The sequence below is a fragment of the Agelaius tricolor genome, unplaced genomic scaffold (genome assembly GCF_023055355.1).
Source record: "Agelaius tricolor isolate 1412-34295 unplaced genomic scaffold, bAgeTri1.0.p SCAF_3, whole genome shotgun sequence".
Taxonomy (NCBI): Eukaryota; Metazoa; Chordata; class Aves; order Passeriformes; family Icteridae; genus Agelaius; species Agelaius tricolor.
The window spans coordinates 20,581,573-20,605,226 of NW_027269263.1; the positions used below are offsets into that span (position 1 = coordinate 20,581,573).

General features: G+C 37.2%; 1 protein-coding gene and 1 long non-coding RNA gene across 36 annotated transcripts in view; one reads left to right on the forward strand and one right to left on the reverse strand.

The window, feature by feature from the left end:
• Window positions 1-23,654, forward strand: part of TNRC6B (trinucleotide repeat containing adaptor 6B) — a 132,074-nt gene that overhangs the window by 54,156 nt on the left and 54,264 nt on the right. For 2 of the 35 annotated variants that reach the window (XM_071422948.1, XM_071422947.1), the window contains exon 2: window positions 14,740-14,831. The exons of 26 other annotated variants lie outside the window; for them this stretch is intronic. The gene's annotated coding sequence lies outside the window, so the exon portion shown is untranslated. Of the gene's footprint in view, window positions 1-14,739; window positions 14,832-15,719; window positions 15,745-18,754; window positions 18,873-19,831; window positions 19,901-21,208; window positions 21,346-23,654 lie in introns of those variants that run through there. 7 more of the 35 variants (XM_071422951.1, XM_071422945.1, XM_071422956.1 and 4 more) reach the window with 7 other exon arrangements.
• Window positions 13,880-21,084, reverse strand: LOC139588053 (uncharacterized). The gene is made up of 3 exons (XR_011678550.1): window positions 19,532-21,084; window positions 14,845-15,022; window positions 13,880-14,077 (listed from the first exon to the last, which is right to left on the reverse strand). It is a non-coding gene; the product is annotated as an uncharacterized lncRNA (long non-coding RNA).

Genomic DNA, 23,654 nt, shown 5'->3' on the forward strand with positions numbered 1-23,654 from the left:
GATGTGAGTATCAGGGTTCAAGTTTTGTTACCTTAGATTTCAAGTAGCTAAACTTTAAATATTGGGCTAACATTATTGCTCCAGAATTAATGATGTAAAATTCAGGTCAGATTAATACAAAGATGTATTTCTTCTGAAATCTTTAGTTGCTAATGTAATGCTAGCATGAGCAGTCTTACATGGTATGATTTCCTGTGCCATTTTTCAAATATTGGACAAACAAGTTGCTTGAAGTTGGGTGTCAAGGTAACAGGTTTTGGCCATTCCAGCATTGAAGGCAAATATGGAGCTATCATGGAGATAAATACTATATATTGAGAATATTTCTGTTTTGTTGTTGTGATGGTGCCATAATTGCTTTTCAGAAGACAGGAGGAACGGTGCCTTTTTGTATTTGTGGTGCTTTTCTGTATTGGTGGTGAATTCCAACTCCAGAGCTGTACATTCAGCACTTGTCACTGCTTAAGTTCTCCTTTACACATAGACTTCCTACTGAAGAACACAACAGGGGGTTTTGTGTTTTGTTTTTGTTTGGTTGGGCTTTTGTTTTGTTTTGTTTTGCTTTGGGGTTTTTTTCTTGCTGAGACAGAACCTATATTCTGGGAGCAGCATGAATATATGGAAACCCTGTTTTTTGGGGGGTTTTTTTGTGCCATCAACAGACTTCTGAAGGGAATTCCTAATATTAATGGATATTGTCATTTTAAAGGCTGTTTTCCTGTCTGTGTACAGTATGCTGTCATTATAGTTTAGGGATGAAATGCTCTGCTGTTACTACAATTGTATATTTTCTAATAATTTCTTGGAAGTTGTATCTGAAGAACTGGTTCATGTGATATTTGGGTGTTATAGCCTGAGTAAATTTAAGGACTTCTCATTCAAAATATTGTACTTTAAAGGCTACTTTTAATTAGCCTGCTTAGTCACGTGGGAAAACATAACACAAGATACAACCCTTGGAGTTTTTTCAGATACCTAAGACAAGATAGATTAATAAAACACAAGATGTACTTTAGAGGCAGAACAAACCCAAACAGGTTAAACACCATGGAAAAATGTGTGCTAATACATCTGGAGATAGTGAGGGCAGTTCTTTTAAAAAACCATAGTTAGTAAGAGTGAAAGTTGACTACTGCTCCTTACAGTGCTACCATTTGTGTCTGAACTCAATCAAATGGATGTTTGTATATTTTAGGCAGAGAAAATAATCTAAAAATACCTTGACACTGATAGGTGGAAAAATGCTTAAAAGCATAAAACATGTTTATATTAATAAAGACGTGTGTTAAATTGAGACTTTTAGAAATTAAATGTGACACTGGAATTTACTGCAGCAGAACTGAAACAAGGCATCAAGATACAATTGTGTTTGGTTTCATGCCATCAGGGGAGTTCTTCTGTTAGGATGGGATGTGTGAGGCCACATTTTAGCAGTGGGGGAGATCAACAAATTTTGAGGTAGCTTCAATAAGAGCAGCAAGAAATAATACAGGGAGGTAGTCCAGCGAAAAAAACGCCTCAGCTTTTTAATGCTTATTTTTATAGATACATTCTCTGCAAACAAAGAAGTAGTTGTCTAATTTGTGTCAGAAGAGCATCATTTTGATGTAGAGCTCCATTGTAGTTCGGTGTGCTTTGAACAGCATAGTTGCTTCAGCAACTAAAAAGCAGAAAGACATGAATTTTTTAAATCAAGGTGACCATTCTTTTTTAGTTCCTTAAAACTACATTAAACCGCACTGTGCGTGTTAAAATTATAAGGGAAGCATGCTCAACTTTCCCAGTGTGCTTAGCAGATGGAGAGTTAAGGCTCTCCTGAAATGCAGGTCTGAGTATTGCAGCTGAATTGATTTGAATGAAAGCAGAATATTGCCTTAATTTCTGAATCGGAGAAGAAGTACTTCTTTAAAAAATAAAACAGCAGGAAAATTACTTCTGGTATTCTCAGTGGGGTTCTTTTCCCCTTATTAAGCACAGCATTTGCTGAATAACATAGTCATAAATCTGCTGTCCACTTGTAATCTCAGTGGCTGTTGGGCACAGCCTGTGTACATAGGAAAATGGCAAAACTTAAGCTGCAGTGAAACTGCTGGAATTGGAGTTTTTAAAATAGCTTTTGTAGATTCTGAGTTTTTTGAGCTAGTTGACCTATATGAAAATAAAAAAGGTTAAATGTATAATCTGTTAATGCCACTTAACCATTAATTAGAGTAGAGCTTAATTGTCCCATTTTACATGTGCTCTGTGGCAAATATACACGAATGTGTTGTCATTCTGGTTCATTGTATGTTTGTGTGAACTTGGTCGAGCCTGAGCTATCCAGTTTTCCAGGACACAGTGTCCTGGGTCACTTAAACCTTCCTTAAAATAAGTCTTCAGTATTTTCTTCCACTTTTCCTCCCCTGGCTTGAATTTTAGTATTGTTAGTAGAAGACATTGCAACTTAATATTAGGGTGCTAATGTAGCAGCGTTCACGCTCTTGTTGCAGCTTCTGTATTAGTATTTATATTTTTAATTGTATATAATTTTGCTTAAGCAATCATGGCAGATTCAGGGTCTGATTTAAAACACATTACTCTAATTCTGTATTGATACTCTAGATATACTTGACTACAAAACAGCTTTCTTTGGCAAGAGGTTGGCTACCACTGGAACTTCATCAACTAAAGTGAAACTGAAATATTCTGATACATCACTTAGCCCGCGAAATATACAGCATGTTTGTGCTCAGCCTTTTGCTGAGCAGTTCATCGGGAGGATGATTTGATCACAACATACAAGTGAATTTTGGTATTATAATGCTTGGAAATCCTAATCTGGTAGCTCTTGCTGGATTTTTTCCAGGCTGTTCTGCTTCTTACTTGGAGAGAATTTGAGGACAATAAAAGTGAAAATGACTACCTTCTATATGCAGGGGAAGAGAGGTCAGAGGGTACCAAAACTTAGCATGTGTTTTTTTCCTAGCTTATTCCTATGTACACTGAACACCAGTTGTCCTGTGAAGTAGAAAATAGTAGATTGTTTCATTCCCATCTGAATTTTTAAAAATGACTTCTTCTATATCCTAGTTAAGACTATATAAATAAACCTTTCCTATTTTGTTAGATTTTACTTGGGTATTATTAGTGTTACTACTTCACTGTTTTTGTCAAGGGGTCTTCTATGATAAATATTAGAAAAATACAAAATAATGCACATAAAAATGGTTAAAAATATGGCACATGGAAATAGAGGATGTCCTGTGGAGGTTTTATATATATATGTCATTTTATATCTAGTCTCTTTTTCTTTGTGGGTGTCATTACAAGTTCATGTGCACTGGTGGGAATCTAAATGTGGGCTACGTTCAAATTGCTTCTAAAATGCTTGGTTAACCTGAAGTAAAACCCCAAAAGCTTTTTTCAGCCTAGTATAAAAGAGGTTCCAGCTGGTGCTACAGAAGTCAGTTGTAGCAATGTTAATGGGAATTTAAAATTAAATAGCCTTGTGTTACAGAGTCCAGATTTCTGTTCTTTTGCAGGTAATGTTCACATTATCTGCTTTATATATATCAACCAGACCAAGCAATGCTGAGAGAGAGGAAGATAGATATGGCAGAATCCTAAGCCTTACATGCAGATAATTTTTCAGCTGTTGGAACCAGTTTAGTCTTCTTGTGCAAAAGCTATCTGAATTTGCATTTAACCACCTCATCTTACATGGCAGCTGTTCTGGAATGGTGACTTCTTGTTAAGTCCTTGAGTGACTGTTTTTATCACAAAATAACACATCATTCTGCATCCAATTAACTCTGCTATGTTATATATTAGGAGATAGTTTTGCTCTACATTTGCCAGTTACTATAAATAAAATATATATCCTGACATAAAAAACTGTAGGAAGTGTGGTTTTACCAGATTTTAGGTATAACAAGATGAAAAAGGCAAAAGCAGACAAAAGCTCAACGTTGAGAGTCTAAAATTTACTTTTGCAGCTTATGTACCCTAAAGCCTCGGATGCAGAGTTCTTTAAGCTAGCTTGGGCCATTGAAAACCAAACAGGTTAATTTTTGGAAATTCAGCCTGTCTTGATAAAGTTTTGGGGACAAGATTGTTTCTCAGATGTGGATTTAAAGGTGACTGTTTTAAAGATGATGAGCTGTATTTGCATGTTTCACACTCAGAAAAGGCTGTAACGTTTTGCTTCAGTCCAGGTGATGTGAAGTGAAACTCTCCTACCATGGACTTGCCAAGTATAGGGTCAGCTTAAATTTATGTAACTTCTCTTGATCTTTTTCTTGAAAAAACTTACCTTTTAAATGATGCTTCAGCTAGTGTTAGATAACTTGGTTAAGCTTAAATGCTTCTTCTCCTTTGCATTCTTAGGCCATTCTTCTATTGTTTAGGTAATATTCTAAATATTAGTTGCTGTGATCGTTTTAGCTCGAGCATTGCTTACTCTATTTGTTTCATACTAAGCTGTTAAAAACAGGCTTCATCACTGGATCAGTGCATTAAAAAGATCAAGGTTGCAGATAGCTCTTCATTGTAAGTTGAATTATAGCATGTAACTCAATTTCATTTTTTCATCTTGTTCGTTAAGAAATTTGAAATAATTGTCTATTTTCCCGCTTACTGCATATTTTTCTATTTGCGTGTGTCTGATACGGGTGTGTGTATGCGTCTATGTAATAAGAGCATGTTGGCAGTTACTACAGTTAAAAACCACCAGGTATCAACTGACAGGCAGAGACTTCTTGGCAGGGCATTGGTGTTCAGTACACAATAAAAATGGCTCTCAAAGTCAGTTCGAGTTTTGTGTTTGGGAAAAGCCTGCACAAACGAAGCAAGTGCAAAGTTTCTGTAAGGTAAGTGTACAGACGTTAGAGGAGCCGCAGAGAAATCCAGAGGCCACACAGAAAGTCAGAGGCAGAGCCAGACTTGAACTCAGAAGTTCCTGGCTTGTGGCCTGGGGCTGAAGCCAGTCATACACAGCTGTATTGAATTGTGAATAGAATGATGCTTTTTTTTTTCCTTCGTGGATTTAAGGGAACAAAGCTGATTTAACCGAAATCATAATGTGGGTAAAGAGATGGAATTGTGTAATTCGCCTTTCTCAAAATTCAAGAGCTGAAACTTTGGTGTTAAAAGTTGGTTCAGCACTTGTGGGTTTCCACTTGCCAAGGAGCATGATTAACATAGCTGGGTCACAAATTGTGACAAACCCTAGTGCAGTGCCTTGAGGTCAGACTAAGGGGTTTTTCTGAGTGTAGAGGAATTCAGGCTTAAAAGCTACTGCTCTGCATGCTACCTTGAGAAATACTAATGACATAAAGAAAATGCCCTGAAATTTGATTTTCTTTGATGTTTTAAAATAGAAGTGAAAACCTAGTTCAGAGACGGTCTGCCTGAAGTTGACTGTTTATTAAACTGAAATTCACATTTTGTATTTAACACTGTGGAGTTTTTAATGAGGCTTTAAACATTGTTATCTTTCAGTGCAGTATGAAAGAAGTGAGAACCTGCTGAAGGTTTGCTGCCTGGTATTTTCTTCCTTCCTGAAGTAAAAGCTTGGAGTAGCTTCTATTGAATGTATGGGCAGCTCTGGTTATTTCAGGAGCTCCCTTTAGGAAGAAGGCTTTGATCTAAAATATTATTATAGAATGAACATCACCATTATGAATTCTTTTTCTTTGCTATTAAAAGTCTTGACAGCGATTTTAAAGTCCATTTCACAGTAAAAGGGACTTCTTTTCCAGGCAAAATGTCATTAATGGCAAGCTCTCGTAGCACAGTAGAATTTTTCTTTTTTCTTTTTATGTGGGATACTTTTATTAATCTGTGTGCTGTGTTTTGCTAACTGAGGATTTATGCATATCTATAGTAAGGTTATTTTCCTAAATTAGGAATGTGGAACTCAGCCAGAGAATACAAGCAATAAAAAAAAAACAAAACAAAAAACCCAGAACCAAACAAAACACGGGGATGTTTTTTGTTTGCTTACCAGGAAGTAAGTTTAATTTTGTTTGTTGAAAGTAACAAAAACACTAAATAGTTTTAAAAAGAAGTCCAAGTCAAAAGCTTAGCAGTAAAAGTCCATCAAAACAGTCCATCAAAAGCTTAACAGGGAAATACCTCACTCCTGAGGAGTTGAAGCACTGATGTCGCCAGGTGTATGCAATGTGAGTATGCCTCATTCTTTGGAAAGAATTGACTCTGAGTGGTGTGCAATTTGAGGATGCATCTAAAAATTTCATTGATAGTTAATGAAAATCAGAATAATTAATTTGAGTATTACAGTGGTCTGCTTTTTTCTCACCCTCTTTTTTATGCACTGTCGTGGTTTAAACCCAATGAGCAGCCAAGTGCCACACAACCACTTGCTCCAAACCAAGCCCCGTGGAAAATCCTTTGAGTTTCCCTTTTGGTTTCAGCTGTTTGAATGTTTACAAGTCCCACTTGCCTTCGGCTGTGGCTTCAGAAGACATTTAAACTGGGTTTGTCAGGTTTGTTGCATAAGCCTGGACCACTTCAGAGGTAGATTTTGTTGTGGCAGGTCTTGCTTTATTCACCTATTACAGCTGGTAATATACTGTAAGTTAACTGCATAGTTCTTCCCAGCCGGTCTTCCAGAAATACTGTAGCCATCTAGTGATGAGTTGCTGAGTTCGGGGTTGCTACCCAGTCATCACCAGTAACAGTGTTATGGGCTAGATTCTGCAGTGGTGAGTGGGACACCCAGATGAGCTTGTTTCATTATGAGCTGTGTTGCCCCTTAAGTAGCATAGCTTCAGTGGCTGAATAAAGTTTACCCCACTCTCTCATTAAAAGATGTTAGTTAAGTGTAAGCATATAAAGGGCTGGTTTAACTAAAAATGTTTCCAGTGAAGCCAAATGTATTTTTTTCTCTTTTATACTCTTTAGAAAGGGCATAAGAAAAAGTTGGGTGACTCTTACTTGGTGCACTTCCCCATTTAGGTCAGTCAAGTGTAGGTCACATTTACTGATAACCATAAGTCCAGTTGGCACCTCCAGCTTAGCAGATAGATTTGATTAAAGCTGAAGGTCTGGTCTTTCACCTAAAATTTGGAATTTTAAATGCTTACATAAGTGACTGAATTCTGTATTGCTTCTACTATAAGGTCATGCTAATTTTCTGCTAGGTAGCATTAACCATTTATCCAAAACAGTGGTTTCACAGAAAGACAGGTGCTTTGCACTGGTGGTACTCATGGCAGCATCAATAAGCTGACAAATTAGATTTGAGGTTCTAGTGTTTAAAGGGCTTTTCTTTCAGCAGGAAGTAGTCTCCCACATCAGCTTACGTATTTTGACCTTCAACTTTATATAGCAGCAAAGAGTTGACCTATCTTTATGCAGAGTTACCTTTCTTAAAGAGGATCAAGAGAAGGTTTAAGTGACTAGATTAGAAGTGCAGTGTTTTGTGGAACAGTGAATATCTGACATCTGTGTCATGATCATACACTGCTTTTGTCTAGTGCCTAAAAAAAGGAAACTGCTGTGTTGCACACTTGTGACATTTAGATAGGAAGGGGTAGTTGTTAATTAAAGATAGGAGTCTTCAGATCTTCTGTCAGCAGAGGTCAGAATTATATTCATTACTGGAAAGATGCTGATCTGTGTGCTGAATGCTTTTCTGATTTAGCTGTTTCTGTTAGGACTGATGCTGAAAAAGTGTGTATGCTTCTAACCACTCAGAAGTAAAGAATTTCTGTTACTCTTTGAAGATTATATTCTGTGAGTTTTATGCATTTATTTCTTTGACATCACTGAACATGAGAAATGTCTGGTTTTGATTAAAAATAATCTTGTCTAGTGCAACAAGGCAAAAAGTAACCTAAAAGTAGCAAACACTACTTGGATGGAGAGTTTAACAAGACAAATCAGCTTAATCTTGGTACTTCAAAAATATGCTAAATACTAGAATTTCATTTATATTACTATAATTTTTACCTCACTTTTTCTCTTGTAACTTAACATTTTTATTTTCTGTGTACCGTTGTGGTCATGTTCTTCTGTAATCTCTGAGGTGGCAGTTCAGTAGTTTCCTCATTCTGGATTCTTTTCTGGATTACATTTTACTTTAGAATTTCCCTCTTCTGTAACAGACAAAGAGAGTGGCCATGCCTGGATGATTATCCATAGCCATGTTGTACGTGGTCTGCAAGTTCCTGTCATCTTAGAATTTTTGTATGTTGAAACAATTTTTTGACGAGAATTTCCATCTTGTGAAGGAATGCAACCTTTCTGGAATAGAGATATTCTAGAGCTGGCTTGGTTTACAAGAGAAATTTCTTCTTTAATAGTAATGTGTAGTTAGTTATAAAATGTTTCCATCTTTTTGAGTGTGAATGGACACTGATTTTTATAAGCAAGATGTGTATTCAGTCCTCATTGATTATTTAATATTTTGAAAAATTTTGTAAGTTATCTTAAACTACTGTATTCAAAAGCAGGAGATACTTACATGGGCTTGAAGTTAGAAATGGATCTGGTACTCTATCTGTGAATGGCTTAAGCAGCAAGTAAAATTCATCACTTAAGCTGTAAATTATAATTCCTGGAAAGAGACAAGGAATGAGAACCCTCAATCAAGATTTCAGAAATCTTGTCTACTGCACTCAATGCAAATAGGAAAAGCTCTCAGATGACTGACTGCTGAGATTGGGCAGGCACCAATTCCATAAAAATTACAGCCATAGTTAAAAGAAACTCTTTCCTGGTGGGAGACTACCCTTAGTTTAGACAAATGCCTGAGGATACAGTGAACACTTTTCACTTAAACTTTCTAATGTCATTGCTTAAGAAATAAGGAAATGATTGTTTATTTAGCAATTAATAAGAGTTGCATGTCTAGACTAGGTGGTTTAATCTGTGCTTTATTTCTAGAAGGCATGAAATAAAGTTAACTTTTTAAACAAAAAAAATGCAGCTAGAGATTGGTGCACAGTATCAGGACTATAAAAATAGATGAATCAAAAATAGCCTACCAGATTAGTGACTGTGAGAGGTGGCAGTCATCTCTGCTTATTAATGGACTATTTTCTAGAACTTATTTTGCTTCTGCCTCATAACTGTTGTGGCTACTTAATTTAAAATAAACTGTTAAACAGGTAGGATTATGTGGCCTGCAGAATGCTGTTCTCCTCCCTCTTACAGTCTTTTTGAAGTGAAGAAGAGACATTTCTACAGTTCTCTAAGGTACCCTGTATGGGTGTCTCAGGCTGTCTGCACAGGTAATGGGGAAGTGGGCACTACAGTGTTGAACACAGGCCTGTGTTTTCCTATCTCAGTCAGGAAGATGTGTGATTTAGGGTGGCAGAACTTTAATGTAATGCACTGGCTGCTACTTGTGATGGTTTTGTTCCTTGGATTCTAGTAACTTCCTGCTTTAATTCTTTCAGAAAAAACATTTGACTAAGCAGTGGTATTTCTAGTGGTAACTGTGGTGTTAACTTGATTTATCCTTGAAGTGGTCTCTTTAGAAATGTGTTTATCATCAGGTAGTCACAGTTTTCTGTGGCCTTACAAAGCTCTTGAGTGAACGTGTAATATCCTTCCTGATAATGCTTTCTGTGGCATACTGACAGCTGTCTTACCTTTCCAAACATAGCTTGCCAAGAACATGAGGAGAAATTATAGCTTAAAAACCTTCAAAGAGTGAGGCATTTCTACATTGCTGTACATTATGTACACATAAGGTGTAGTTGTATGCATGTGAGAAAGAGGTGGGATTTTTTTCTTTACTGATATTTATTTCCTTTCTGAATTCCACTGTGAAAGTTTTCCTAGGAGGTTGCTAAAATAGAAGGAATTTTCCTTGCTACATACTCAGTCATATCTTAACATGTAGATGTACGATACAATATGCTTAGGAATTTAATGTTGGCCTTTAGAATTATTGTTAGAAAATTTGTTCATCACAGGGTGAGAAGGGTGCATAGCTAATGTCAAATCTGGTGTTCTTCAAAAGCACTGCAGCAATTTTGAGCCTTTGAAATTTAAGGATATGTATAGTAATGCCACTTATACTTACCATTATGTTTTGGTGGTCTGTATCTTTTCCACTGTTTTTTACAGTATCCGGTGCAAACAGCAGACCAGTAGATTACAGAGTTTTGATGTGATGCTGTTAACTGGGAAGAGTGATCAGCATTGCATATGAGTGCTGAATTTGCAGTTGAGGAGAGACAAAAATAAGGTTATAGATATTGAGAGTGCAAGTGGTGCTTGTAGATGCTGCATGCCTTGGTGAGAGTATTTGGTTCTTTATGCTATTCTGAGATCTCAGGTAATCATTTTCTTAGAATGCCAGAATCAAATCTTTGTCCTCAAAACTCAAGTGATTATATGAGGACATATAATGAGTTTGGAAAGGCTTTGAATTTTTTGGCTGCTTAAGTAGTTTCACAAGGAAGGATTTTTTGTTTCTTACAGTTCAAAACAAGTCACATCTTGCACTTCTTCTGTGTTGTTTTCATTTTTCCCATTTCCTGCACAGAGTCTTTATAATTCTCTCGTTTTCATTCAGCATGCCAATGAATAATTTCAGATTACATCTTAATAAGGCACGAGTCATGACATGGAGTGTGGAGTTGTGATGTTTTGAATAATTTATTGATCTCATTTTTGAATGAAAAATGACTAGTGAAGAGGATGGGCCAGCTGGTTGCAGTAAGAAGGGTGAGAAGCAGCCTCTGGGGATGAAATGCTTCCACATCAGGCTCTGCAAAGAATCTCTGTGCTTACCATATAACCTAAGCATCAAACACAGTCATTTTTCAGTGCCCCCGAGATCTTGGTGCTTTAGAAGTAGATGTCAAGTCTAGCATATCTCTTTATTTTGAGCTAACTCAGCAGAATGAAGTTCCCTTTTCTTCAGTGTTTGAGAGTGTATCAAATTTCTTAGTAAGAGCCACACCTTCCTTTTATTCACTTACATTTTAGGAGTAAGTCTCATGCTTTGGCCTTTAGAAAGTCTGTAGCAGTGCAGTAAAGAGAAGACTTTAATTCCCTTGTGATTTACCTAGTTTCTTGAGCAGGGCGTGCAGTCTGTCATCCTCATTGAGGATCTAATGAGATCTGATCCCTGCCTGGCAGCCTTTTAACAGCAGGTGCAAGCTCCCAAACAAGCAGAGGGCATGGTGTATTAGCAAAATGACTCACTTCATCAGTGTCGTGTGCATCTTACAAATATTGCTCCATCCTGTGAACGGTGCAGTGCATCTGATTCTAAAAGCCATTTGAAGGACATGGTTTATGGGATTGAATTTATCAAGGTAACTTTTATCAGTGTTTAAATCTTCATACAAAAGTGGGGAAGGAGGAAGTTTATATCTGTTTTCATATTGTAAAGAAACCTTGAAATGCATGCCAGAGTTGATGTATGACAGAACGGTATTTTAATTATGCACCTAGAGTGGTAAATGTATTTAAGTTTTCACTCTGAAACACCTGGCTTGCAGTTTACATTGCTGTTTCACCAGATTTTAGGTTTTTATCACCTGTGGTTATCTATAGACAACAAATATTGAATAGTAGCTTTATAAAATAGAGTGATTTATTGATACAGTAAATACTGTATCTCTTTACTACTGGCACAGGGAATCCTGACCTTATTTAGTCTGCAGTGGAATCTCGGTGACCCTACTACAACCATGGTCTGTAACAGTATAGTTGTAAGTCCTTTGTATACATGCAGTCCTCCATGACTTAGACTGACTCAAAAAAGTGTGAGAAAATGCTGCAACATAATTAGACATTTTGCACAGGATATCCCTTACTAGATAAAAGCTGGGGATCAGCAGCTTTGTGAAGGTAATGAAACTCCACTGAGTACTGGCTAAAATCACATATCTCTGCTTTTCCAGACATGGAGAGCTACATGTGTAATGGTTGTCTGTAGTAGGTCTGTTTGTTTGGAGGGCACATGATACCATCACTGTCAGTAAAGCTTCTGTAGCTGCAGACTGAGAGGCTGCTCCCTCTTGGTTTCCAGATATGTTGGGATACATCTCAGCAGTATTTGATCTTGAACTTGGTCTTACTTCTAAGTGGCAGTGAGTTGATTAGATTCTTCAAGACTTTTTTGTTGAGGATTGGGTGATTAGTTTAACTCAGGAAAACTCAGCACTTTGGGCTGTTGGTTTTTGAAGAATTAGTGGGGGTGGAAGGCCATTTATTGAAGCCAATTTTAAATTTCATCAGTCCTCTGTTGAAGGCATAATGCTTGAATGATAACATAAACTATGTTAAGGAGCTGTTGTCCCATGTAATGAGTAGGAAAAAATGCTTTGTGTGATGAAAGCTGTGTACCAGATATAATGCTGAATTGCTCTCTGGTTTTGTGCTATAGGAGAATTTGAGATAAAGTTTTAAGGGTGATACACACCTTTATTGCCCAGAGAGTTAAGTTTCTGCTGCCAGATTGTCCTTTTGAAAGGGTGAAAAAAGCCAAAACACCATGTCCAGGCATTCATTCAGTAGCCAAATGAAAAGCATACTTTGTTATGTAAAACACAAAACACAAACCTGTTTTCCATTCGGCCAACTAATTCTTTGTCAGCCTTCACTGAATCTTGTTATTTTGATGCAAAGGAAACTTGGTTGTTGAACTATTAAGAATATTTTTAAAAATAATAACCCATGAAAAACCTGAAGGTCTGTTGGGGTGACATCTGAATTACATAATTTTTCATTTAACTTCTTTGTTAACATTGCAACAACAGTCTCCTTTTCTCATACAGAGTTCACTGCAAAGTGAATCTGCAAATATTTTTAGCACTACTTGTTTTGTCTTTCTCCAAAGCAGAAGTATTTTTTGCTGACATTAATGTCAGATTCTCTTTTCTTTCAGGGGAAAAAATGAGTAATGAAAATTAAACTGAATTTAAAGTGAGTTTTTAACAGGAGTTTAGAGCTGGTCATCTTGGGGTTTTTCAGTAGGTTAACAACAATTTTAAGAAATACAAAAATTAATTTCACTTCTGTCATTAAAGTCTGCAAATGTGGCAGTACATAGAAGCAATTAACTCGCATATGTTTTATTATGGTCGGCTTTCACAGTAAAACTATCAGTGTTTTGGATTGATTTCTTGTAGTTCAGTTATTGCAAAGAGAAAACAATTGCAAAAGAGTCATGTTTGTCGCAGGTCAGATGTGGACATGTTATCTCAAGTTATAAGATCACTGAGTACTCACTCAAGTGATGACTCCATTATAGTTTGTAAAAGCAGTATACTTTATTGGACTTGTGGTTATTTCTTTAGAGAATGGACATTGAGTTCTCAAAAAAAAACCCTGGTATTTTGCTTCCTTAATTACTGGAGTTCATGATTGAATGTTAAGAAGTAGCTTACTTGCAGTTGTGACCTCTGAATTCATATTTGAATTGTATCTGAGCTCAATATCACTGGGAAATTTTAATTTGCCAAAGAATATCATACTCATACTTATCTTCACTAAGGAAAGTTGCCAAACAAAAAACACAGATTTTTTAAAAAGTCTCATGAGAACTGTTTGCTGTGTTTGGAGGAAGAGAGAGTTAGTGTCTAAGAATGCTGCCAGAAATTTAGTGTGGTCTTTGCAGGATTGCACATGACCAGGTTTTATAGTAATGTATTGGTGATCAAGGGCTCTTCACATCACATTTGAGGTATTAATTATGTCCTTTTTTCTAATGGAGTGTTCCTTAATGGCAAGAGCCATTTCTCTCCCTACTGCTGACTTGTCCTGTGGCTTTGAACATAGTTATTTATTCTTTGCTTGGGTTTACTCATGTGCGGAATTAAGTTTTACATACGTCTTAGTGTTGTTGCAATGCTTAATTAATATTTATAGAGGCCTTTGACATCCTGTGATGAAAGGAACTCTGCAAGTGTTCAGTAGTGGTATTATTTTATTAGTGAAAATGCAGGAGGAGTCAGAAGGATACCAGTTTTGAATTCAGAGTGAGCAATGGAGTCATTCTGTAACCTTGAGCAGGTCGTGCAGTCTCTTGTTTTGTTACATATCCTGGGAAAGCTCTGTTTTGCAGCATGTGTTATTAAATGCCATCCTTTCCTCCCCCAAGTCCATTCTGAGGAAAAAAAGGTAAAAAGTGAACAAACACACACAACTTTACTGAGCTGCTAAACATAGCAGGTATTTCTTAAGGAAACAGATCGTTAACGGGGGCAGAGGGTGAGAAGGGAGTGGATGTGACAGTTGCATTTCAGAGTCAACATGAGAACTTGAGCGTGTGTTATCTGGTCACAGACCAGACTGGATTTTGCCTGTTACAGATCTCTCTCATTTGAGTTGAGTATGCACCATGCTTAACTGCAACTTCACTGTATATAATCTTTATTGCATTCTAAGAGCTCACTAATCCATGATACTCAGCTGGTAAACAAGTTCTTTTTTCAGACTGAATATTGTCTGTATTTGAGCTTTGTGATTGTCAAGATTGATAGTCAGCTCTTATAGCATCTTGTATTTGACTATTGCATAATAATATAAATCTCAGTCACTTGTGAGGTTTTTTCCTCAACTGACAGAGGAAGGTTATGATTACATACTGTCATTAAAATTACAAGATAGTGAGGAACTTTTGAAAAGTATACATCTGTTTCAAGACTGAGCCAGCTAGACATTTACCTAATTATATAAGGCACAATAACATTAAATAGTTATTTGCCATGCTTCACGCATGCAAATACAGGGTTTTTTATTTCCTTTATTTTTTTATTTCCTACACAGTGCTATATCTGCATTTTATTCATTGCACAAAACACATAGGTGTGGTTTACAACAAGGGGCATCACAACTTTTATTTGAAGCACTTCAGCAAGGTGAGTAGCTTACCCAGTGAAGTGTGAGACATAGCTGAATGTAAGTGCCAGTTTATGCCAGTGCAGTACAGTGAATTCAAATTGAAAGCACCTGGATCTTTGTCCTGCTTTATTGCAGTCTGGCTGGACAGCTTGTTCCTGGGGGCTTTTTACTTGTCTTTAGTCCTGCTTCAACTCTCAGCTCAGCTGGCCTAAGGATGAAGAGGAACAGTGTTTGTCCCTACTGAGAATAAACAATGGTTTGTAGTCTTGAAGAACAGCAGTTATTTAAACCCCCATGCTTTATATGACCCTAGTTATAAGCCTTAATTTATGGAGCGTGCCTTGTAGTAATGGAATATCAAGAATTTACCTGCCTGGCTTCAGCTGAATATGCTGAACATAGATTTAGGTAGATTTGTTCCATGATAGAGTAATTTGTTGAGATTTCTACAGCATTTTCCAGAGCTGGAAAATCTGTTACTTGCTTCTGCCTTAGACTTCCTGATATGGATCATGACAGGCCTGGAAGTTTGTAACTGAATATTTGCAGCAAGTAACTGAATGAATTTTCTTACCTGTTAAAAATAAATATTGCCTCAGGTAATAAATGGAGTGGAAAATACAAACCTTAATACCTTTGCCAAGAAAATCTGAGCAAGCTGTACAGAGTTGTTTGAACTTCTAATACATTTAAAAAACAACCTTAACTTGCTGGTTCTTCCACTTTGACCTACAACCAAAGAATAATAACTTAGTGTGGAAAGCCTTGTTCTTAACTTCACACTGATAAAATTAAATACATTCTACCTTTAGTATTCTGATTTAGTATAATTAAAATAATGACTTACAGTTTGATAAATGTTATTTTCATTACTACAGTGCCCTGAAGCACTGCATGTGGAAAATTTTATAATATTACACAGATCTGGAGGTATGTAATGTGCTTGTCAGACTATTAACTTGCATAAAGTGTTTTGGTTTTTGTTAGCATATAAATTTAGAGTGTTTCTTTGGAAACTGAATAAAATAAGCAGTCAGATCCCTTCCAAAATGAAATGTAAATTACACCACTATGCAACTATGAGGGTATCCTTATAATATCCCCATGCAGGTAGAAGTCAAGCATCTTGCCGTTCAGTAGAAGCTGCCTGTAAGCAGTATGACTGTGGCTTGGCTTGGTTTGGTGAGGGATTTTTTCCCAGTAATTCAATAGTCACTAAATAGAAACTGCTTCACTGATATTTATATTTTAATTTTTTTCTTGATCTGAAGTGCCATGTCATGAATGTTAAGAAAGCCTCCAGTATTTTCAAGTGTGTTAAAAAGTGCAGCAAGTAACACTGTAATAATGTTGTCTGATGTTTTCTTTATTTTCCCCTTCCCCTACAAGTCTGTTCTTTATCTGTAGATAGTCTGGATCTTTACCAGGATGGCTTTTAGGTCCTAGGGTTTTATTGACTGAGAAGCACAAATATATATAAATGTCAAAGTTTAAAATAAATGTAACTGCTTGTTAAAGATTCTGTATAATCCAGTTTTTTACTGTCTGTGCAGCCTCTGCTGGTGCCACAAATGATGTTCTGGCAGAAAGCGTTTCATTTGATTAAACTGTATTATACTTATTCAGTATTCTTTTCTGAAATGTCACATTCTGACATTAAAACAAGTGTCATAATTGTTGTGTGCACTGTGGCATAGTTACCTTACTATGGGAAATAAATAAATTTCCTGTGACTCTTTTAGTGTTGAAAAATAATTCTTTTCTTGGCATTTAAGAATAGAACTTTGTACTCTAAGAAAGTACGGAGCTCTTTTGTTAAAATCAAATTTATGCTGTAGGCAGGAGTTAGCATTTCATTTTTAACTGCAGTTGTATTAATAGTATTATTTTAATAGCACTTCTCATACATATCTACGAGAATGCACTATTAAGGTGGCAGTAATACTGGTGTCCCAGTTTGTAACACATTCAAAGCCCCAGTAAGACATTGGCAAAGCTGCCAGGAGAGGTTTGAGCCTCACTTGTGGAAGTGATCTGGGCTGCTGAATGCAGTGGTGTCCTGGTGCAGACCTGGAGTGGAGGGTAGCTCATTTAGCTACCTGCTGCAGTCCTTCTGCAGAGGATGTGTCAGTAATTAGTTTCCTGCTCACTGGACCACTAAGTACAGAGCTATGTTTTTGTTCTATGCTAATACATTTTTTAGAGGAAGTATTCCAGAGCTGCATTTCCAGCTGGTGACACAGAGCTGGTACTGGTTAGCAGTGCCAAGTGCACTGGCAGCAGGGCAGTCTGGTGCTGCTCATGTTCAACATCTGTATTAATGACGTGCTCTGTTGGGATGGAACAAACCCTCAGCACCTTTGCAGGTGATATCAAATGAGGCTGAATGGTTGACTCCTCTGGAGATTAAGGTTGCCATTCAGGGGACACACAGTAGGCTGGAGAAAAGGGCCTGACAAGCCTCTTGAAATTTAACAATTGTAGATGGAAAGTACTACATCTGTGTCAAAAGAACCCCCTGCTATAGCCTAGGCTAGACATCCGCTGATTAGACTGTAGCTCTGCAGAAACAACACCTGAAGGTCCTGTGAAAGAAAAAGTAGAATGTGAATCGGCAGGATGTCCTTGCTGTTAAGAAACCAGCCATGTGCTGTGCTGTATTAGCAAGGATATAGCCAGTGGGTCAGGAGAAGGCATTCAATGCTTTGAAGTCCATCTTTAACATACTGTGTCCAGGTTTGGTTCTCATAGAGGGAAGACACTGATCTTGAGGATTGCCAGCTCCCTCTTCCCAGTGAAATAACTGACTTGTGTCCCTGTAGCGGGCACAGGTTCTTCCTTGATTCTATTCTGGTAGCTGTTACCCTTTTACTGGTCTGTGCTGTGTCTTGGGGCTGTCAGAATGACACAGGTATTTTTATTGGCAAACACAGATAATGCAGCTTTCTACATGTGTGAGTAGTTTGTAGAGGAAAAGAAAGCTTTTTGATGATCACATAAAATCTTAAAGTCCTGAAAGGAACTATGTCTTGCCAAAGGGATGTCCTGATAGGATACATTACAGGACATCTTAATTACAGGCAAATTTCTGACCTCATGTTTTGCCACTCTTGGGCTAATTTTACCGCTTTTCACAGTTGTCTAAACATACTTTACCTGTGTCTTTGGTGTGCATGGTTGTGCATGCTGTGAAATAATAATTATAGTTCTGCAAGAGCTCCAAAGTGTTTAAAGCTTGAAGTAGGGGAGAAAACTTGCTCAGTTCTTACATTTTAGAATTTTGGCTGTAGCTCTCCATTTTCTTAATGCTTTCTTTTTTATCAGTTGGCTAACATGTAGGAACTTCAAATTGTATCTGGAAGCCAGTTTTTTAATATATCAATAGATAGAAATTGTACAGCTGGAAAGAGTAATTCTGCTTAAAGGAGTGCAAGCAAGAAATACAGAATTTTTAAAAATCTTTTTTATCTTTTTAACATATTTCAAGGTTTTCTTATGAAGAGGTGACTCTTAAAACTGAAATTGCCCCCTTTAGTTGCTGAAGAGCTGACAAAAAAACCTCAATTTCTGTGAGCATTTGTTGTTGTACTGTAGGGCTTATATCATCCAGCTCTCTAAAGAGCCCTTTATGCTCGTGTATAGAATATATCTAGAACACACCACAAAGATACAGGTAGATAATGGTGTATATAGATACATCACAAAATTCTATATATAGACTACACGACAAATAATTAATTTTCCTCTGTTAACAAGTGTAATAACAGTTGGTAAGGAGCATTCCTTAGAACATGTCCTTTGAGCTGAGTGAGTTTGCTGATGTGTGGAGTTGGTTGTTATCCCCAGCAGTGGCCAGCTGCTGATGCTGTGCTGCGATAAAGGCCTATCGCTTGGGCCAGCCACGCTGGTAAAGTGCGCAGCGTTCTTGCTCTGACGCTGTTCTGGCTTTCAGCCAAAGAGAAGAAAAAGCAGCTTACTCTTGAAAAGGAATAATCTTTTGAAAATGCTGCTTTAGAGCACTTCTAAAAACACCCTTTCTGTCTTTTATTTAATACATGGTGAGTATGTGTTGTGTTTATATAAAATCCACAGCTTTCCCTGGGAGAGAGAGAGAGGACGGGCTTTTTATCTTACATAAGGTGTATATACTATTTATGCATGTTGCAAATATGAAAGTCTAAATTTCATACTCTGAAGGACCGAGTTCTGCTATCGAGATTTCACTTAGATTCAGAAAGTGTGGGACAATAATCCTTTTCCTAGATGGCCAATTTTGAACTGCACAGTTTATCCCTTGCCATCGGTATTGCAGTTTTTCAGTGATGCTTTGAATTTCTGTCTCACTTCAAGCAAACAAATAATTTTTTTTCCTCTCTTTAAAGATTTTATACTCTAGGTCTTCAGGAATGCTATTCTGAAGTATCAATTGTTTTTCCTTATAAACATCAGAAATCACTTGGCCTAAAGTAATTTCATATTCCATTTTTGTCAGTTCAGCCTAAAGACTGACTTTTAAAATGGCTATCTCCCATGTAAGCATATTTTGTATGGCTGTCTAATCTATGCATGCAAGCATTGCCTAATAAGAAAGAAGACTGTGATGTTGAGTATTTTAACTTCTGTTAAAATAAAATGTATTAATCCCATTTTGACTCTTTTGATCAGCAAGATCATAACTCTTTATTTACATGGCTTAGTCTAGTGGAAGTAATTTTACCTTTTAGGAATGTAGGGTCTGTCAGCCCTGGAATTTATTCCATGCTGTGTTACATCTTGCTTCTGTTTGATGTTCTCTTTAAATGCACTGGAGCACACTTGCATGTTTGTACATGCCACACTCTTCTCATGCTGCTGAAATAATGAAGCATGCCTGTTGAGTGGGATATATTAAATGAAAGTGAAGTAAAACTGTAAGGATTTTTATGCTCCAGTTGTGTTGCATTTAATTTTGCTTCATTTTTGGTCACTGACATCCAGCTTCCTGATATGATTTAAAAGCTTTCATCCCTTTTTCAAGCTGTAGGCCGCCAGTGTTCATTGCTGCAGCAAGAAGGGCTTGCACCTCAAGGAACTCACTTGAGAGTTGGTAGTATGCCTTTTCTTCATTGCTTATGACCCTTAGTTGTAATAATTTTATGCTTTTTAATGCATTACTGTGAGTTGAATTTGCTTCCCATATACTCATCTAAGTTCCAGAGAAAGTCCAAACAAGTGAAGGTCAAGGACAGAGCTTGATGAAGAGAAATAAAATGGAAGTAAATGAAAACCACTTGCCAGTGGCCAGCAGCAAGATGTTCATGAGATAGCACAGTTGAAGACATTTCACTTTGCTGTAAGAGGTTTTGTCCCTGTATGGAGTGAAGGGAGCTTCTGTTGTGGAAGCTACACCTAGACTTGAGCTTGTTAAAAGGTGTTTTGCAACACATCTGAGACACCAGTGTGTGATGCCTAATTCTGCTGATATCCAGGCTGTATAACTTAATATCGAGAAAACTTTCAGCAATGTTGAGAAGTTAGGTGCTTGTAGTTCACTTGAAATCCTTTTGCTTCAAATCTTGACCAATATTGGATACCTTATTGTTGGATAAATTTCTGGTTTAATCAAATCTTGAGTCTTTCCAGCTGTTTCCAAAAGACTTGAAATATATTTATGGTCTGATATTTTGGATCACTAGAGGCTTATCTGTAAGGAAGAGTTATTAATAGCTCAGGTTTTGCTTCTAAGTGACAGTGGTCTGTGCATGCAAATAATTTTCTGCTTATGGTGAAGGCCTTTAGTTCTGGCTAGTTGTGGCTGATGGCTTGAGGGAAGACTTAGCAGTTCAGGTGATGTGGTAGCTATATAGATAGAAAAGTGCTTCTGGTCCTGCAAGTGTGGTTTCAGAATCCCAGTGTTCTGAAAGAGGATGCACAAGTTGGCTCACAATTTGGAAGCAGGTTTGTAAATTGCCCTATGCTTATCACAACACAAAGAACAGCATGCACCTGTAGAAGTTTATTGCCACTCCTGTGTCATAGTGTAGCTAACTCAGGTTGACTGTACTGAAATGAGGTAAAGTGTGAGGTCAGGAGGAGGGAGGAGGACTCACAGTACTGGTAGTGCACATCTTCACCTGTGAGGAACTTCGAAACTCTCACACCATTGTCCTGTGGTGTTGCGAAAGGAACTGGGAGTTGCATGCACTAAAGTGCCATTCTAGGAGTTTTAATTTCTTATATTTCACGTTTACCTTTTTTGTGCAGTTTTAGTTTGAGGGTGACCTTAGAGGATTATGGGGTTTGTGTAGACTAATACTGTGTGGCGCTTTATCTCTGCCTATCAAAGTGTGTTGGCAGCAGATAGTGTGCAATATGTTTATGTCATCTTGTCTCACAGTTCGGTTTGTGACAGCAAGAGCTGCCTTTGAAGGCAACTTCTGTCCTCTACCTGTGCCTTAAGCCCATCGTGTTGTCAGAACAACTCTCTAAAATAGAATTTTCTGGAAAAATTAGTATTGGAATTTTACAGGAAATAAACAATTTCCAAAACAGGTAAATTGTTTTGAGGGAGAACACGTTTCTTGAATATCTGGTTTTGCCTTTTTTTTTTTCCCCTTAAAATGGATGTTTTGATAACATGGGCTTCACAACTGGTTTCTATTAGGTCTCTAGTTAACTAGTGGAAAAAAAACTCTTTTCTCTAAAATAATTTCTTTTGACTTAGCCAGAAGAGGTTGTTTTAAGAACATAGATAAGGTGTAATGCATCATAGATACTGGGTTTATTTGGGTTTGCTTTTTTCTAGACTGAAGATAATGTTTTGGATTACAATTTACAGTTTCTCATAATCTGTAAACTGTTAATATGCCTTACTTTAAATACTTGGAATTAAAATCTGTAATATGCTTTTAAAATACTTCTTAGTTATGTTGATTCTAAGATTTTGTGGGAGATCTTAAAGTGCAATTAGGTCATATTTTTAGATCAACACATGTTTTCTTGAAAAAAAAAAAACAGATTAAAAAGCTGGCTGCTGATTGCTATTTAGCAGACTTCCTCTTCAGGGTTGTGGTGTGTCCGTGTTCCCATTACAGTGTGCTCATAACAAAACCCGGAACCACACCCCATTGTATTACTCTAAATTCACTCTGCTTGGAGTTGATGGGTTTTATCCCCCTGTTGATCTCCTCAGTGTGAGCAGCTGTTTACTGGAAAGCACCTGATGGACCCTGAGTTTTCAGCAGGCCAGAAGAACTGTCTTTTGGCTAATGAGATGCTAATGGGCAGCATTATCTCTGGAATAAATCGAGGAGGTGATTGAAAGCTTTGTCGATGTTGAATTTCTCAGAACATTTAACACTGCAAGTTAAACTTGTATTCAACAAGTATCTTGCAATCAGCTGAAGAGGAAAATCATCGATCATAAAACAAATGTTAGTGAAATGCATCGAAGAGTAGCACTCGTGTTCCCCAGAATAACAATAAGATACTTATCCTTCTAGTTCAGTGAACTTTCACCGTGGTTGTACGTTGTTAGTGTGTCTGTAGCATCTATTCTTGCTCTGTCATTTGGAAAGTGTAACTTTGTACCTCTGACGTGTTTGTGAGGTTTCGCTCAGCGCTTTGTCAGGAGCTTTGGGGTCTCCTACATGTGGTGTTCACATAGTTCCCTTCCACCTTAGTAGAGCTTACGTGAATTGAAGCCTAAATAAAGTTTTGGTAAATGAAGTAAACCAAGTGTTGGTTGCTGCTGTGTTGTCGTTGTTGAGGATGCACCCAATGGAATATTAAATCTCTACTAAAAAGCAGAAGGGGAGGTTGTCCTGCAAAGCAAAAGGGTTTCTCTGCAGCCTTAGTCCACATAGATCAAAAAACAAGGCAGCAGCAATTGCAATCTCGATGTCCTAAATTTATCACAAAGGCAGACCATAACTAGGTGATTACTTTCAGGCTATGGATCTTTTGTCCTGGAATCCTTTTAAGACTGCGTGTCACTGTAAGCCATAGTTTCAGCTGTGATTGTGAATGTGGTTCTTTTCTCTTTCTTTTCTATTCCCTTCTCATCTGCTCACAAAAGTAAGGAAAGTGCTTTTAAGTAGAAAGCTGCCTGTATGCCAAGCAGTTTAATGGAAGTCATTTTGTATTTTGATCCTACCATTTTTCAGCAGCTCTTTTGAGACATCTCCTTTAAAACTTCTTTTTAAACATTTGCCTCCTGCAAGAAAGTGTTTTGGAAATAGTGTATAGTTGTAACATGCGCTGCAGCCCAAAAGACATACAACTTTTATCTTGTCAAGCTATGTAAACATAGTAAAAATAGCAACTTAGAATGATGAGCGTGTCACAGGAGAACTTTTTCATCTTGCTCACAATCTATGGCTCAAAGAAAATAAAAACGTCTGTCTCAATGCTATGACAGACAGTGCAAAGTACACTAAGCTCCCCAGTGCTTCACTGAAAAAGTGTAGTAATTGCATTTGGTGGTAACTTCAGGATGTTGTTACTAAGGACTCATCTTGCCCTTACCAATTTTATCCATCCATGAAGAAAGGGAGCCCAGCTTCAGGAAACCACTAAGTAATTTATTACTCTTTATAGGACCTTGGTCATTTAGAGAGTTCTTGGAAGTCCTCAATCAGGAACCTGTTAATACATAGCATCTCAAAATACTTTTGTAGGAATCAGTTGTGTAAATGTCTCTTTGCACTCTGGCTTTGGAGTAATGAGTGAAAATGAAAAGAAGGACATTTCTTTTACCTTTACTGTATAGATGCAATTCAAGGAAAAGTCTGTACAACATGACAGCAAAGCTAACTCAACTCTTTTTTTAAACTGTGGTCAAAACAGTCCTTTGATTTAGG